The following is a 19,105-nucleotide window of genomic DNA, read 5'->3' as shown; positions in this document are numbered from 1 at the left end:
AATCCACAAGTACAACCTCTGAAAACGGAACAATTAAATTTTTACCTCATTATGATACAAATACAAAGACGTTACGCACGTTATTGCGTTAATACCGTGTAACAAACCAGTCCACATTTATAAACAGCTTTTCTATAAAATCATAACAGTTAAGTTATATAAAATTTATATCCATAGGCTAGACAGGTAAATACTTATCTTTAAAAAATATACAAATTGTTTATCATATTTTACAATAGTCTCAAACAAGGACAAGATATTGACAAAACGTCAAAAATATGCGTGTCAGACGTAACAGACTATAGGCATAATAAATTTAGCAGGGGTGTTTGTGTTCTTAAAAACAGTGTTAAATCCGCGAAAATTCGAATGAATAATATGCTTTATATATAAAGTATTTAAATATTACTGAATATGCGTTCTTGTAACGACCAACGCTATTTTTTGGCAAAAATAAAAAGTGTTCATTATGGTCAGATTAAGGAAAATGTTATGAAAATTTGAAGGTTTTAAGATATAAGAATATATGAAATTTCGTTTCCGTAGATTATGCTCACAATAGACCATATCAAAATCGAACTTTTGGAGCACTCACACCACATATAAATATGCAACGGCTTCTGAATGCTAAATAGTGCTTTTCCGTAATTGTACTTAAACTCTACAAAACAGCTACATACTTTTTGATAATTTGCGTATTCAAAACGATAACGATTTCAAAGAAATGAAATGTCTTTCAAGTTTGTCCACTTAACGATTTTCAAACGTTTTCAACGTTGTCGATTCGGGACGCTATTTATGGTGGATCATCTGCATATATTTCCTTACATAGAATTTTCCTGATAGTCAGAAACTATCAACAGGACCACAAAGTATGAAAAAAATCCGATGACTAGAGTTGTTCCTCTAGATGAGGTTCTTAAGTTGTGAAAAAGTTGTGTATTACGAATGGATAAACAATCATTTTTTTCAATTTTTCAAATTTGGGAAGCGTAAACCTGCGATTGTTTTTATTTCTCTGCAATCAGATTCATATGTTTTAAGCTTGAAAGTGAAAATTAAATTGGGCCTGAAGCGTGGCTATATACCTCTCCATTTCATACAAAGCTTGTAAACATATGAGATGAATAAAATAAACCTTTTTTCTGACAATCGTTTCATTCTTTAATCTAATTGTTCCGTTATTACAGAAAGTAAATTGAACTGTATAAACAAGACGCGTTTAACTTGTAATCCCCGACAAACGTTTTTAATTAAAGCAAAAAAAAAATATCGTCTTCCTTTTTGGATCTAAATGGGGAAACATTGCATTTTATTACGTTTTATGTCCATTGTTCTCTGGTAGAGAGCTGTCTCATTGGCACTCGATCATCATACCGTATATATCTTCTCATTTCATATAGACTTATGTATTACCGAAATACGATACATTTTGTTGTTTGTTGCTTACGTTACTTTCAGTGGGAAATATTCCATGCATATTTAGTACAACAAAACATTTAGAAATATCCATATTGTTGTGCAAAATAAAAAATGCAAGCAAAATAAAAAAAAAAATCCCCAATAATCATTTAAAATCGTGATGGCGTCCGTAAAATTTACGAAGTGATGATTTCAACTGCACCATTTGGAACTCTTGGTTTAATATCTTCCTTGTGAGCAGCAGCCCTCTATCAAGAAAATCATGAAAGGAAAAGCAAGCACGGGAATTGCGTATTAATTGGGAGATATATACACCGTATGCAGGTGCTGCTGGATTGTTGCTACTTAGAAATGGAAAGTTCACAATTGGAAAGCTGAAATCATCTTTTTTGTCGTAAAGTTTTGTTTTCAACCGACCCTCATTGTCAATTTCTAGATGCAAGTCGAGATATGAGGTCGACTTAACTGTATCTGTTGTATCTTTTATCTCATGGGATAGATGCGTTCAACGTAGTCACCAAATTGTATTATATTTTAGTTGTTAGTACATGTATAACACAATTCATGAATGTTCTTTTCTCTTGTGGGTTCTGTTACAAGATGAGTTAAACGTAGTCATCAAATTTGGAATCATTTAGTGAAAGAACATCATCTATATAGCGGAAAGTTGAGTTTCTTGCTAAGAAGTTCCTGTACGAAGTCAGCCTCATAAAAATTAAGAAACAAGTCGGAAAGAAGAGGGGCACAATTTGTTCCCATTGGAATGCCGACAGTCTGTTGAAAAACATGTCCTCCGAACGTAACAAATATGTTGTCAATCAAGAAATCAAGCATCTTGATAATGTCAGTTTCAGAGAATTTTTTGTTTGAATCAGAGTGACCCTTTACAAAGAAGGAATTATCCCTCCCTAAGACAAGATACTTGTATCTACGTTGGCCATTTTATTTATGAAACAAAGCAAAACCAACTCTTTCAATTTGTCTTTTAGTTTTGAATTTGGAATACTTGTGTAAAGTGTAGAAAAGTCAAATGGTTTGATACTATTACAAGATGAAAGAGAGTTAGATTGTATGTACTCTAAAAGATCTTTGGATTTTTTTTCCACATCTGAATCACGCCATCTCTAGAATAGGCAGTTTCACAATAAGCCCGTGTTTGATTGCTGTTAAAATAGATGCTAATAATTTAGAAAGAGGTTTCGTGGAGCACTTGGAAGACCCAGCAATATACCGTTGTTTGTAAGGACACTCTTTAAGACTATTTACCGGGTTTGTAATGACATGAGCAACAGGACGGGTGCCACATGTGGATCAGGATCAGTTATCCTTCCGAAGCACATGAGAACACCCTAGTTTTTGGTCAGGTTCGTGATGCTTAGTTTTTAGTTTTCTATGTTGTGTGTTGTGTACTATTATTTGTCAGTTTGTCTTAGTCATTTTTAGACATGGCGTTGTCAGTTTATTTTCCATCTACCAGTTTGACTGTCCCTTTGGTATTTTTCTCCCCTCTTCTACTTCTAGATAAAACTATAAATCGTATTTAAAATATATTTAAATCAAAGTCATCAGTATACTAAATGCAACCAGTAGAATTTTTAGAAAACCCGCTCTATCACATAAAAATGATTAAGGAACTGACTCCCTTGCAATACCATTATGGTGCTATAGTGAATTTAGTATTGTTGTCTTACATTTTTTGCTGTCGTGCTTTGTCTATAGAGTGTCGATATGCTAATTTGTTTTCTGTTGTTATTAGATTCTATAGCGACTTAAGATTATAACACAATGTTGACATCTGCTTTGTATAATTCACCATTTTCTACAAAAATAACGGTGCTTTGAAATACCTAAGCTATATGTGTATGATACACAAATGTTTTACTGCAATGAAATGTAGAATAATTTCCTACCGCTGCCAAATTCAAAGGAATATTTTTTCGAATGCAACTGGAGTTGACGTTCTATGATTTGGTGGTATAACACCTACGATGGCTGCATACCGTCAGAATTCTACAATCCTAGAAATGGAAGCCATTGTAGGGATCACGCGCTGCCAATTTTGCTCATGAAAACCGATAAATTTATCCACATAGCACTATTACGATCCTTATTTGTCAGTTGTATTTTAAAAGACAAATATATTTACTAGCTAATGAACATCAGTTAATGTACTGTCGTCAAGTACTTTTAGTAAAAAAATAGCTATTCGAACACACCTACTCTGTTTTTGTGATTCATTAGATAGGTATTTCACTTGACCCATATATTTCATCTTTTCGTACTGTGATTTGTTTATGTTATAAAGTCAACCTGTACATGTAGCTTTGATATATAAAAATTATAGAATCTGAAGCGAGATGATATATCAAATACTCTTGCTTTGTACGTTTTAAAGACAAAATATACACCTCAAACACGCCCTAACATAAAAGGTGCACTCGATTTTCTCTTTTCGATACAATTGTTATCCCTTTTTTGGATTTTTTTCTTGAGTCACATAATGGAAGGGCAGACACGAAAATTACTGAATTAATAGATTGATATGTTCTCCGTCCGTGGTAATTTAAAAAAAAATCGGAGTTATGCATTTTCTTCATCCAACTTCATAGATACCCATGTCGTCGACTTGATATCTAATTGTTCTGCATTACTATGTAATAGATACATTGGAAACTTATGCAAATGTTTTTTTTTTAAATAAAACACTTCGTAATTGAGAAGAAAATTGTCGTTTTATTTGTTTCTATTAACTTTTAAAATTTTTGTTACTATAGTAAACATCACAGTGAGCATTTATCGCTTCGATTCTGTTGTTCTATTCAACTGGGTTTCCGCCTGCATATGCACAACATATCTGCAACTCAGAGTTATTTTAAAGGTCGAATTAATTCGGAATTATTGATGTTTAATAATTGACTTGTAAGCCTATAATACATCACTGATGTTTTAGGCAGATTTGACATAATTTAATCAAACTGACTGCTGATAGCAAACTATAAGTTAAATATTCCTCATTTATAAATATTGAGTAACAAAATACATTTGATATTTTTTTTTATTTAAATCGTAGCTCATACCTCTTGAAATTCAATACATATATTCTGTTTATTTATTGTATTATTTTCTTCCTATTTGTTATATTTTTTTGTTTTTTTTTCCATGGTGTAAAGTCTAATTTAGGAAACATTTTACATGGTACACGCTTTTTCCTGAAAAAGTAAGAAGAATTTAATTTTACGCTGAACATTGTGAACAATAAATTGTATTTGTTTTATTTTAAGTGTATTTGCGTATGCTGCACTTTGATCAGCTATTATGTATATCGAAGAATGCCATCCTGAAACGGTTAAAAAAAGTAAAATCACAAAAAAAACGGAACTCCGAGGACAAATTCAAAACGGAATGTTCCTAATCAAATGGAAAATTCAAAAGCTAAAAAAAATCAAACGAATAGATAACAACTGTTATATTCAAATGATATATAACTTAAATAACTTCACTGCAAATAATTTCGATAGATATTTAAAGGAGTAAGTTCGGTAAGGGCCATAAATGGCCCCGAGTATAAAGTACAATGCAACAAGATGAAAAATGTTTTAAGTTGACATTAAGACATTTGAGAAAGTTAAATGGAATTATATTTGTAAAAGTTTTATTCTAAAGCCTTGATTTTTACATCCAAAACAGGTCAAAATAAGAGATTTTGGCAAAAATTGACAAAATCGATCAAATTTCAACCAAATTTAGAACCAGGAAACATGGAACGCAGGTAGACATATACAATGTCTTTACAAACATTATTGTAAAAGATCTTTGTTGTAGATGTATGCGCTCTATGTTTCCTGTCCAATAATCGAGGGAAATTTACCCATATTCATAGACTATTACGTGGAAAATCAAAATAAGTACTATTTGTGGCGTCATAAATAAAGCTTATTTCCTATCTAGTCACTGAATTAGATCTGATTCATTGTGATATTGGTCAATAAATCTTAATTCGAAATTTAAAATAAAGAATGTGCCCATTTTAGGACCACACCGAACTTACTCCTTAAGTTGTTTTTTTCTCATATGAAACTATTTGATAACTAAACATGTACACAACAAATCTAATGAAGAACATAGTAATTATGGAACGTTAAATTCAAGTCAGCATACCATAATTTCTACTTTGAGTTAGGTTTGATTCTTTTTTTAAAGCCACGCTTGCGTTTATTAAGAAATGATCATGTATTTCAAACTTCGTTTAACTATAAAAAACCAAAATGAAAACAACAAGTTATACATGTAATGCGTCCGAATCGTTTTTCTGGATTTACCTTCACCAAGAACGTCCAGATCCGAATATTGGAAAACCACTGAAAACTGAAACAGTTGAGGAGGTATATAGATAGTTTATCGGTTAAATTGTCCTCATATCCCATTGTATTCCACTTTTGTATGTTTTCCCCCTTTAAAAAATCTACAATGAATTTATATCAAAAATGTAAAATCCCCGTTTCGACTGACAGAAAAAACCTTGATCTCATTTTCATTGTGACAAGCACTCCTCACAGGTAAAAATGATAAGTTTCTTATTTTGTCCACAGTGGTGAAAACTAAATGAAATGTTAAGACAACTATCCGTAATATCTGTACTTACAAAAATTAAGATGCCGACTTTTGATGGCAGTATAAAATCAAACTTGTTCCGAGCAGTTTGAATATCTCTGCCCTTCAAACAACCAAAACATTAAATATACCAAGTATCCCTCCTCCAAAAAAGAAAATGTGGCTTAAATGATCTTATTAGAAATTATTATTATTATTTTATATATCTTACCCTGCTAATGGAGATTCAAATGCATTTTTAGGCATTGTATAAACGGCCATAGTTCTACAGTACAATGCTGACAATGTCTGTTTCTTTATCTGTTGTAATTGGTCTGAAAATATCAATCTTATATTGTATGAAAAGACAAACTTGTTTTAAGTGTGCTAATATAATCAATCGTTCAAATCTTCACTACAACAAATAAAAAATAAATACGTATGGTACAAACTTAGTATCGCTGCTATGGCAAACTAACAAAAAGATTCTTCAGAGCTACGTACTTTTGGAGGTGATCAATTATGCAACAAGAAATTACCTGTCTGAACAATTGGAAAACATGAAAAACAGATCAATAGTCTACAAGGAACGGATCTGTTATACGTTAAATCCTTGAGGCGTGTTTCGGAACTTATACATTCAGCCCTGATATTATTGTGATTTTGCCATTTTTTGCATTGTTGTCTTTCATTTATGCTTAGTCTATATGTCATTTTTTTTATTTGTTGTTGACATATGTTTTGTTTTTATAATGGATAAGGTTTTAAAACTAAGTTTATGTTGCTGTACCCCTATTAGTAACAATTTTACCATAATGTCCTATTGTTTGCTAAGACATTGTTATCAAGATAAGTGAATTCTTTGCGACTGTGTTATCCACCATTTTGTACATTAGTAAATACCTATGCCAAGTCAGGAATATAACAGTTGTTTTGCTTTCATTTAAAGTATACCACTTATAAGTGATATATTTACCCACCTGCCGTGAACCCTGTCGGAAAGAAATTATTTTCGTAAAAAAATCTATCGCCTGTTTTAAACAAATTGAACTGGAGTCCAATCAAACATCTAAATGTTGGTCCAACTAGAGCTCCTGGTGCTCGTTTTTCTGATAGACCTCCAGCAAACAAATCGATATCATCTGGGTGCCTATAAATTAAAAAAAATTGGACTATTAGTCAAATAGTGAGCAACCAAAACAAGTAAATAAATGTTTTAAAGTTCACAAAATACAAATATTTAAAATATATTCATTTTGTTACAATATGTTTAAAGATGGGAATAACCAATAGCATTTTTACATTCATTTAAAAAAAAGGAACATGCCAGGCACTTAAAGTTTGAAAAGTTATAATACCTGTAAACTGATTTTAAAACTTTTGCAGCCGAAGTACCATGATCGGTTAGTCCAAAATATTTTGTTCCAAAATGTTGAGCGGGATGAAACCCACAGAACTCTCGCCACCTATTGTATGCCGGTATTCCATGGTCCCTCCCTCGCTGAATGCTTAGTGCAGGAAGGTCAAAACCGTTCTTCGGCATTGATTGAAAAAGCCGATTTCTTACTGATGGCGAAAAGAACCGATCTGATTTACTCTGGAACTGTGTTGTCATCCATCTAGCAATTGCATCCGGACCAAATCTTTCATCAAAATTCCTTATGGAACGAGTGTTTAAGAAAGTATCTTCCATAGGGCTCTTGGCAAGTGGTGTAAAGTCTTCATTGAATGATTCAACAAAGGACCCCACCTCAGAATGTCCGAATCGGAATGCTGCTGCTGCACATGCGTTCCTTATAGTAGGATTTACAGAGGGATTATACTGTGTATTGAAACCAGTTGGAGTACTCCAAAGTCCAAACATATCCATTCCCTCATCTCCAAGAATAATTGGCAAATACTCAGTGTAAACTATATGTTGATAAATTCCTGTAAGGATCTTTTTAGCCTCTTGATAGAGTAACTCTCCGTCAGTCCATCCAAATGACCTCAATCTCTCCACAATATTGTTATGTTCGCGTAAGAATATTATATGATTAACAGATATCATAGGAACTTCTGCTGCTCTACCATCTCCTACAAGAAAGAGTATGTTGATATTAGAATTTAAAACCTCAAGGATTACTCCATCGATGTAGGAACATTTCTGAAAGTATGTGTGTGTATGTATGTATGTGCGTGTGTGTGTTAGTCGGGTAGCAAATTAATGAGAGTGATCAGGAAAAAACCCACACTTTTCCATATCTAATAGTCCATTCGTGATTTTATCTGTTCTTTTGTTTTCATTTTGTATCTTCAATATTTTTCCCAAAGATGGAAATATTGGGATACCACATAATTGACATTATCCGGCAAGAAAACAGTTAAATTTTTAAATGAGAATTGTTATTCTCGACTGTACTTATTTGTCCATAACTGTTCCGAATAAGATTTATAAGAAAGTAATTGAATCCCATCTTTACCATCAGGATTCTCCGTGGGTCAATTTTCTCTTTCGCCAAAACAATATACTTTTCGCTACTTTAATAATTAAAATAATACTTCCTGTTTTGTTGGAGGATAAAGACTGAAGTCAGAGATTTTTCTTACTCTTGATTATATTTCTTCATAACAACAGTTTTGTTATCCTTACCATCAATAAAAGAAAAGGCAAGAAACTTTAGAAAGAATAACAAGATGGACGAAGTCTTAACGTAGTTTGATGCAAAACAAGCATAACATGTATAGGACGGGCAAAAAGTTAACGCGGCGTTTACTCGCGTGCACTTCATGTAAACGCCGCGTTAACTGTGCGTTCACTTTACAATTTCAGTAGACATAAAAGGTAAACGTTCGTTTTCTTTCGGGTTAACGCTGCACAGATTCATTTTCTGTTTGTGTAAAAATTAGACTCACGTTCACTGTTTGTTGTAAACGCGAGTTAACGCAGATTGACCAATAATTGACTTCTGGGATTTTTGAGATAAAAAACCGCAAGAATGTGGTACGGCATGGAACCACATTTTGGTATGATATGTCATTCATTTTATTTCGTGAAGCATAACCTGCCGAAAAGAATGTTTAACCATAAGTTTCAGCTGATTTGTTTTTGCAATTAATAAAAGTTTATATTTCGAATTTAAAGTGTTTTAAAACTGTTACGGTTTCAAACACATATACGTGAAATATTAAGATAAAAGTCGTTTTAACATATATTAAATACCAATATAATCATAACCCATCTTACTGGTTCTAACTGATTTGTTTTCTTATGATCTGTTTATTTATTAAAAATGTTTATATACTCCATTCGAATGATTTTTCCCACTTATCCATATTTTTATGTTAGCACAAAGCTTTGATATGTCCTGTGGCTGTCTTTAGTAAAGTTTAATTTCTCAAAAGGTAATCGTAATTATGATATCTTTAGTGCGATTTAAATGCTCCTCATAGTTTGTGATATCGATTTGAACCAGCATATGTTCATTAATTACACAGATGTTGCATTATCAAATCTTGCAAAACCGATGCTACATGGAAGACCGTTTGAAACTCATAGTGAATTTTGCTTTGTGGAGAAGATTTAATTTTAATATGGAAATAAAGAGCAGCAAAAAAGCACTGTTCCTAACGGTTTGTCACATGCTCATAGGAATCAATGGTAGTAAATAAATCAATCTGAAAAATTGAGAATTAAAATGGGGATAGTTTTTAAGAGACAACACCCCGACCAAAGACTTACCCTACTTTACCGTTAAATGTATATAGTAATTCACCATATACGAAAACAATTCTATTAGATAGGGCAGTATTTTCATATTTAAAAATATCTTTCTCTGAGTCTTTCTAACGAAGATAATAAATAACAAGTTCATCGAACTCATGCAATTTTCCTTGTGTACACTTTGATTCCTTTTACGCTTCACGAAACTTGACTTTGAGTTTACCTGCTGACATCATTTATAGATTATCGTTGGTCATCTCAGTGAGATTGATTTTCTCGTTAGAGCCGTAACGGCAAAAATGAGAAAAGCAATCAAGTTGAGATGACCAATGATATTCTGTTTATCGCTATTTTACATATGACGACGTTGTAAATTTGATTGACAACAACACGTGCGTCATTATTTTCTAGCATTTTTTTTTTTCAATATAACTCTACTATGCTGAGAAAGGAAATTAACAGTCAGTAAGATCAAAAGACAACTTCACGATATATTTCAAATATAGATATAGTGTTGAAGGCCGTACATTGACCTATAATGGTTTACTTTTTAAAATTTTGTTTTGGATGGAGAGTTGTCTCATTGGCACTCACACCACACCTTCCTATATCTATGCCCTTCAAATACATGAAATTCAATTCGTCTACTTTCTCATGTTTCTAGTGCATGAAATCTTACCAGATTTAAAGCACACATCTCCAGCAATACATGTGGGACCAGGAGGACCATTTGGTAAAATTCTGTTTAATCCTTCTGAAAGTCGTCCTAAATATAAATATAATGATACAATGTAAAGCTACATTTGTATCAACCAACCTTAAAAACATAATGTCTAAACCAGTTTTTCATATTGCAACTCCCCTTTACTTATTTTGCTTCTTTTACTTTTAAGATTCGAGCGTCCCTGGTGAGTCTTTTGTCGACGAAACGCGCGTCTAGCTCAGATACAAAATTTCAATACGGTTCTCTATGATGAGTTCAACCCACCACTTTTTCTCTCAAAATGTCCTGTACCAATTAAGTCAGGAACATCGCCATTGTTATATTATAGTTCGTTTCTGAGTTTGTTACATTTTAGTGTTGTGTTTCTGTTGTGACGTGGTTCTTCTCTTATATTTGATGTGTTTCTCTCGGTTTTAGTTTGTAATCCGGATTTGTTTTTTTCGCAATCGATTTATAAATGTCGAACAGCGGTATACTACTGTTGTCTTTATTTATTTTTAATAAAGTATCACACAGTGCAGCAACATTTATAATACTTCGTTCCAAGCATGCAGCTGTGACCCCTGTACTAATGACTCAATGTTTTATTTCGATCTCATGTTTATTTCTAATCTAGGAGATTTCCAACGAAAATCTGAAATTGTGTTTCGTGGGCTCAAGACCGGAAAATGCAACCAAAGGGTCACCAGTTTAACACATTTCATAAATGATTATTGAATCAAACAATAAAAAATTAACAGTGTCATCAAATGACAGTTTTCGAGAAGTCACGTGAATGTGGTTAATTAAAAAATCAAATAATTAATCATATAATTAACTAATTTTGCGATTTTCATTGGATAAGGTATATACTATTTTGGCGGATTCAAACCTTTTATCAATACCTTTGCACGTGCACTTAAATTGGCGAAATGTATTTTAGTGATTTTTATCTATCCACGAAAATACACAAAAATGTACACCCCGCGAAAGATTGCAACAGGATGTTAAATATTACCTGTTTTATTTTATTAGACAATAGATACTTCATCTTATTTGCATGCGTCAAAGAAAGAACAAGGAAGAATATTAAACATTACCTGTTCCCGTTTCTCGTAGATCATTTTGTTGAGCCAGTGTATCCCCATACGTAGTTGAGAGATCGATGAAGGATGTTCTTTGGTTTAATTGGTTTCTTGGTCCTTACAAACAATTAGTTAAAAAGCAAAAAGGTTAGAAATGTTTTCAGTATAAGCTGAATTAGACTTGTATTCAATTAGGTTTGACAGAATAGTTAACTTGGTCGCAAAAAATTGTTGACCGTTTATAAAACAAGATTTTAAACCTAACCTCATTTTAGTTCAGGATATTGGTCGGCTAGGTATGTTTTAGGCTAGAATTAGGATTTTAAGCCAGATAAGAGATTACGAAAACTATTTTTTTTTACTTTCAATATTTTCTATACTTTAATTAGAGCTTTTTTTTAAAGATAGCAAGAATTTTGAGTTTGTATTCTCGTACACCCGCTGTATTTGTTTGCACCTGTCCTATGTCAGGAGAATGTTTGTCCAGTGGCTGTCGTTTATTAATGTGTTTCATAAGTGTTTCACGTTAATTGTTTTGTAATAAAGAAAAGATTGATTATTTTCCGGTGTGAAGTATTTTCACTTGCCATGTTGGGACCCTTTATATCTTGTTGTTCCGTGTGCCAAAGAAATTTTGATCTCACTGGTACTTATACCACATCTTCCTATTTCTATAAGATAGATTAATATAATTCTAAATACTATCTATCCAAATTTATTGCCATAAACCCTGTTATATTTTCAATTGACGGGAAAAATACAACGACCAGTAGATAAGCAAGCATATGTATTGTTTTTTGTTTTTTGAAAGTTTTACCTGGACAACAATCTGGATCCACACCAAACTGGGACCTAACAAACGGCATGCATGTAGTCAAAAAATCGCCAGGAGGAGTACGGAAAGAAGCACATTCGGGTCTACAAAATACTTGATAGCTAATCTTGCAACATTTAAGACATAATTGATCGTAAAATGTATCATCAGAATCATGTTAATGGAAGCTTAAAACATAGTATAATAATTTAGATTAAGTTTTCATTATCCATGCTGTATCGGAACTGTTAAGAAGTAAAAGGAGCTGTGTTTAAATTCAAATGCATTTAGGTATAACTGCTGTATATAATGTTAAATGTGAGATTTGAATGTTTTATTATAAATGAAATGATTATTCTGAAATAACATAGTTATTATTTTACGTCGTAAAATAGTATAAAGAGTGGCACTGGCTATGGTTTTTACATTGACACTAAGTTTGTCTGTTTATTTTTGTAGTGGTCGACAATCTTCAATTCAGACCATGCATCTTCATTAAAATTTAAAATCTAAATCAACCCTCATAACATGAATCAAACTATTCCCCTCTAAGTGAGAAACAGGGTTATATAAGTATATGAAAGTTCCAAAGCGTACATTTGTTCTAAACGAGCTCATTGTAGATGTTATCAAAGTGTGCGTCCTTTTCTCTACCTTAGTATAAAAACAATTAAAGTATGAGCGATGGTTGCCCATGAGACCTTCACGTAAAGCAAGATATAAAAATTTGAAACAATTCAAACGTGAAAACCAATCGCATGATTTATAACAAAGCGAAAAACACGAGGAACAAAAACAACTCTAACAATACAAGCCAACACCAACAACCGAATTACAATCCCGTGACTTTAGACAGACTCATTGACAATGAGAAAGCATTTTAATCAACCTTACATTAATCACCTTATCAATTCACTCACAGTAATCATTGTGGAATCAGGATTATGTCAAAATCGATAAAATTAAAATGAGATATCTAACGATTATATTGGTATCCAATGATCTACGACCGCGAAAACATGTCGCTAGTGAGTTGGTATACCGACATGCCAACTAGTTCAACTAATTCATGATAGCGATTGAAAACTTCTGTAGAGTTGATAACAGTCGTTCTTTGTCAAAACTGTATTCTAATTGTGTAATTGTAACATGTGGAAGGAGCAAAATTCTTTTAAAGTGTTTAATGAAGTGTCGAAATCAGTCGATGCGTAACGTATTAACTGAGAAGTATTTTCAATAGTCATACACTTACCTGTTGACAGGATTACTACCATTGCAGCAAGCTATAGCGTTGCCACCATCTAAAAACAAAGATATGTTTTTTTATAATTTATATGGGCGTTTTGTGTACTTATTTATCTGCAAAAATACATAGACGAAATTGAGAACATATTCGCATACTTCAATAATTTCACATCTCTTCATTAACCATGATCAAGATATAGCTTCAAAAGTTTCTTTAAAAACTTATTTGAATGATTTGTTCAATTTCGGTATTAAGGAAAAAAGATACTTAAACATCCATGTAAATGTATCTTTATATCGTGAAGAGTATGAGCTGTCCACCTTTCCGTAAAAACTGAGAACACCTCTTTTTGTTTGTGGGGTTCGTGTTGCTCTGTCTGTTTATCTATGTTGTGTTTTGTTTACTGTTGTGTTTGTCTGTTGGTATTTTTTTATTAGGGAGTTTGGTTTTCAACGTTCAACAAACAATAATCAATTTGATGAATTCTCTACAGTCTATCAAACTATGGATTTATTAATTTGTTCGTTGATTACTAATTTTCGGGGATTTCATGGGTACAGGGGAACCACGAATTTAAATGTTCAACGAAATACAATGCAAGTTTTCCTCTATCCACGAAAATTGGTACCCACGAAAATAAATGAATGCTATTTTTCTTATTTGTAATCATAGACTAGCAACACACATACCGTGGATTAACTACCATATTGGAATAATTATACTTGCCTGTAAGTGTAGGTGTTGAGATAAAATCATGATCAAGAAACTGTCCAAAGAAAGTTAATGCTAGATTAAATATTTTACTCCTGGGTGGAGACGTCCCTGCATTGAACAATGCGTTCGATATCGTTCGAGGACTAGGTAGCGGACAATCTGTTACACTTTTCATGCGTGGTAACAAACCAAGGTTAAATTCTACAAAAAAGAAAAACTATGACGTTTACATTGATAGGCATTGTGAATACTTGATATAATAATGATTTGATATATTCTTTTTTATATTCTTTTAATTCGTCGGATGTCCAAAATTCTATAAAACGTTGTAGATTTACAAACAAATTTCAACAGGATTAAATCTATCATGCATTCCGCTTGTTCACAATATCAAGTATGTGATTAATTAAATTTGAAACTCATTCATGCATATTAATATTTAAGATGATATGAGGATTAAATCATTTTCTTTTTTATTCAACTATAACTCTTGACTTAAGAGAAAGTAAAAGAATACGTAATTCGGATAAGATTATAACTCTTAAAATGATAATTGGAAGTACAATGTGATTATGAAATAAAGTTCTTTGCTAACAGAAATTGATATTATGTACTGAACGCAGCAGTACCGAACAGGACAAAAACAGTTCTACAAATCAGCTTGTACTACTTCCATTAAAACCATGTATTCACGTTGACCACACCTTGTTGGTGAACTGAATATTAAATGTCAGGTCATGGAACTGGTTGCTTAAAAAGACGGTTGAAATATGGGGAAAACGCAGGGACTTATTCCATAATGACCAAGCGTTGAAGTGTTGATTACATATGTTCAGAAAAGTTCATTAATGGACTACCATTTGATATTATGAGAAATGGGATAAAACGCTTTACTATTTCATGATCATTGTACTAGTATTACAAATAAAGGTTGACAATGAACAGTGTGCCCCACAAATTGAAATATATAGCTGTTTACTTGTAATATTCATTTCGCGAAATAAATTTATTTCTTAAAGAAGCGACAGTTGAATATGAAAGTTCCGTCTGTGAAATTCCTGCTTCAGCAAACAGCGTAAACTCAAATAGGTGTACCCTTATAATCTATAATGATAAAAAAAAATTAAACAAGTACATTCGAAAAAGTAGTTCAGTTCCATTAAGTATATTTCATATAAAAAATAACATCACACAAATTCTGAACTCCGAGGAAAATCCAAAACGGAAAGTCCTTAATCGAGATAATCAAAAAATAAAACAAATCAAACGAATGGACAACAACTACTTATAAAAACACAATTACTCACTATCGCCATATGAAGGAGGCATTAATCTTGCCTGTGTTGTTAAAGATGCTCCCTACGAAGGGTTATGTAAATTATTACAAGATCCATTTGCTGTTCTGTAGAGGTCGTGTCGATTACACGCTGTGGCACGATTTGGACAATACGGTTTCATTAGTTTTCTAAATTCGGTTGGATCTGGAAACGCACCGCCATTCCTAAAATTTAAGAAGGAATATAATCGAAAACGCAGCAAATATAAGTAAATGGTGCAAACTTTGAAAAAAGCGACGATCCAAATTAATAAGCCATAAGTTAAATCACGACAAAAACATCGAAGAACGACTATTGAACAAAATGCATAGTTGGCAAGAAAGCCATTTCTTTTCATGTTCGAATGAGTGAGTTTGAATAGTTTTAGAGCGAACACTATTATATTCGTCGACATTTTTTTATTTTATTTCTTAAGAGGATTCTTTGTGTGTAGTAGCAATACAAATCTGGCTAACACTGACAGGAAAAAATACATTTAGAATGTAGAATTAAATTATTACACTTCAATATTTAACAGTCAATATAGAACAACAATATACAGAAAAAAACCAAATCAGGATTTGTGGATTGATTGATTTATTGATGTATATCGCCCATTTCATCATTGTATGATATTTCGTGCCGGTAAATTTTTATTGGTGAAGGAAACCGAAGTTCTCAGAGAGAATCGCCTACCTTCAATTCTAGTCAATTTAAAATGGAGTCGAAAGCACCCAGTACGTGTTGTAAGCTACATGCATGGATACAGTAGTTGACCAAATTGCCACTCGGCCACCGATTACTCGAACATTAAGGAAACTTTAAACTGGTTTCCATATAGGCCTATTGAACATGATGTTTGTCATAGTTTCAAAGGTACACGTCATAGAACATTAGTAGCTATTTTGAATAAAACGTATATATTATCAGCTACACAGTGTGCTAGGGACATATATGATATATCAAGGGTCATTAAATGCAAAATAAGTTGAGAGTGAAGCTCGAACCCTATATGGAATTGACTGGGTCACTTGCACACTCACTGTGTAATGAAATATCTCAAAAATTATCCTTAATTGTGGTATTTATACTAATGGACTGACCATGTCTTCAATATTTACGACCTACTTCCATTGGTCTATACAAAAGGAAATGCCAACAATAACAATTTTCTACTTTTATTTTGCTTTCTGTATTTGTTTTAATTAATTTCGTCATTTGTTATTGTGGCAAAACATCTTAGATCTGACTTTAAGGATGTACTTAGGTGAGGTTTTGGAATTTGTGTCAAATGTTCGGACTCCTTGGTGTTTTTCCATACAATTCAATGTAAAATATTTTGCCCCATAACACCCATTTATTTTTTCATATAAGACTTAATAGCTCATGAAAGATCATTTACCAAAATTTAAGAAGATTTTTAATTTTTTTTCTGTTGGTTTGAGACCCAATTAATACCAATGCAAATATAAGGTAAAAGTCCAAGTCAGCCTTTTCCCGCCATATTTTAAATCTCAAATATCTCGAAAAGGAGGTCCATGACCTATCAATATTTTTGACTTATTTTTATCCTTAACTAATGCTCTACTGGCTTAAAGTATCAATTTTATATTCTTAATTTATTAATTTTCACCTAACCTCACGTAAGTACATCCGTAATTCCGTTTTATGTTATAAGGGGACGTAACACTACAATAACGAGTATAGAAATAAAAAGATAGAAATAAAGTTCACTTCCGGTATCAAATGATAGGTTTTTGTATGCATGTTTAGAAAAGTTTCCCATCAAATAATTGTAAAAAATTGCTACTTTTGGTTTATTAAAAGCCACTTTTATTTTTTCAAGGTCATATTTTCAAAAGACCCTCATGTACCAAGTTGAAGTAATAATCAATTATCCGTAAAATAAATAATTTCAGGTACAATAACTTCTATTAGATATAATGGCATTGTTTCAGACCAAATGCATCATAATTTAATCAAAATTAGGCAAACATTTTACACTTGTTATGTTATATATATCTTTTTAAGTGACAAAGGTGATCATGGAACAAAGAAAACAATAATCAGAACAAATACAATAGTTTTTTTTACAGAAGTGTGGAAGGACCAAATAACTGAAAAGACTATTTTTCTTAGAATTATAATGCATCTAATTCAGCGTTTTACATATTTACAAAACTAATATTAGACCTGTTGGAGCATAAATTATCTTCAAAACTCAATTACTTTCACGTTTCTATAAAAAGAAACCTATGGCTGTACAACTCCAACAAATAAAGATATCCAATACGGAAAATTTGTAATCACAAAAGTGTGTACCAACCTTTCGGCATATTTAGCAGTAGCAGTAATTGCCATATCTCCAGCATATCTGATGGCTTTATCCAATCCAGGAGTTTGTCTCTGACTATGGTATCGGGCACACTTTGGTATATGGACGACAGAATGAGAGGTTATCCCTTCCAAACTATTAGCACCTTTATACACAGAAAATATCAATGTGATATAACATATAAATATATATGTATATAAAATAAAAAAGATTTCCAAAAATTTACGTTTTAAGGTGTATTTTGTTGATCCGTCACTGTAAAGCATACATGTATTTTCTATCGACTGGAACCATTTTTGCCAGTCGACAGAGTTGTCAAATATTATTCAATGAAAAATAAAAGGTTTAATTATAATTTTTTTTTTATAACTGAACAAAATCCTCAGCCTTCGTTTAGATAATCATATGTTTGATTACCATCAACGAATTCCGTGGAAACACATTTGATTAGCGAAGATATAGACGTACCTTGATTGAAACAAAAAGAATGATTCAATGACTTATTTATTTTTATTTATAAGCATATATAAATTGAGTTTGATTAGTTATTTTTTTAAAGGTAATTAGACAGAAACATCAGATTGTTACCTGATGTTGCTTCTTGCACTTGTCTAAGTCCTCCAGATCTTCTTGCATTCACTTCCCTCGTGGCATCAGAGACTGCCGCTTCAATACTAGTATACGTAGGACCTTGTGTGTGTACAAATACTAAAATTTTAGCCAGAACCAACAATAGGACATTCCGGCAATTCCTTAAAATCATTTGGATAAAGGCTGAGTTATTTGTTATCTGTAATAAAGATTAATAGTCTTACTTGTTAATACACCGCATAAAATATCATTGAATGTACTCCTTCAACACTGTAAATTGTAAGTTTTTGTTGGAATAATCTAAGACCTCAAAACTCAGAAATTCGAAAACACAGAGCAACAAGTAAAGCGCTGACTTTCATATGCATTTTTGTTAATCCATTTTTAAAATATTTTTTTCGAAATTCAATATCTCACAATCTATTTAAAAAAAAGTACTTAGTAGTAATACATACATTTTGACACGCTAGAATATACTATCTAACCACTGAAGGATATATGAACAACTGTATGCACTTATAAACAAATTAACATTCCGAGATTGACTATTTAGGGAATAATGGGCAGTAATACAAATCACTCATAT

The 19,105-nt window shown here is 32.2% G+C and overlaps 1 pseudogene; it reads right to left on the bottom strand.

Annotated features, from left to right (window-relative positions):
* Nucleotides 1-4,531: 4,531 nt before the first annotated feature.
* LOC143084225 (salivary peroxidase/catechol oxidase-like) lies at nt 4,532-18,725 on the bottom strand (annotated as a pseudogene).
* Nucleotides 18,726-19,105: the final 380 nt, after the last annotated feature.

The sequence above is a fragment of the Mytilus galloprovincialis genome, chromosome 7, assembly GCF_965363235.1.
Source record: "Mytilus galloprovincialis chromosome 7, xbMytGall1.hap1.1, whole genome shotgun sequence".
In the NCBI taxonomy this organism is placed as follows: Eukaryota; Metazoa; Mollusca; class Bivalvia; order Mytilida; family Mytilidae; genus Mytilus; species Mytilus galloprovincialis.
Note: the sequence above shows the minus strand (reverse complement) of the source record. Positions and strands in the feature narration are given on the sequence as shown.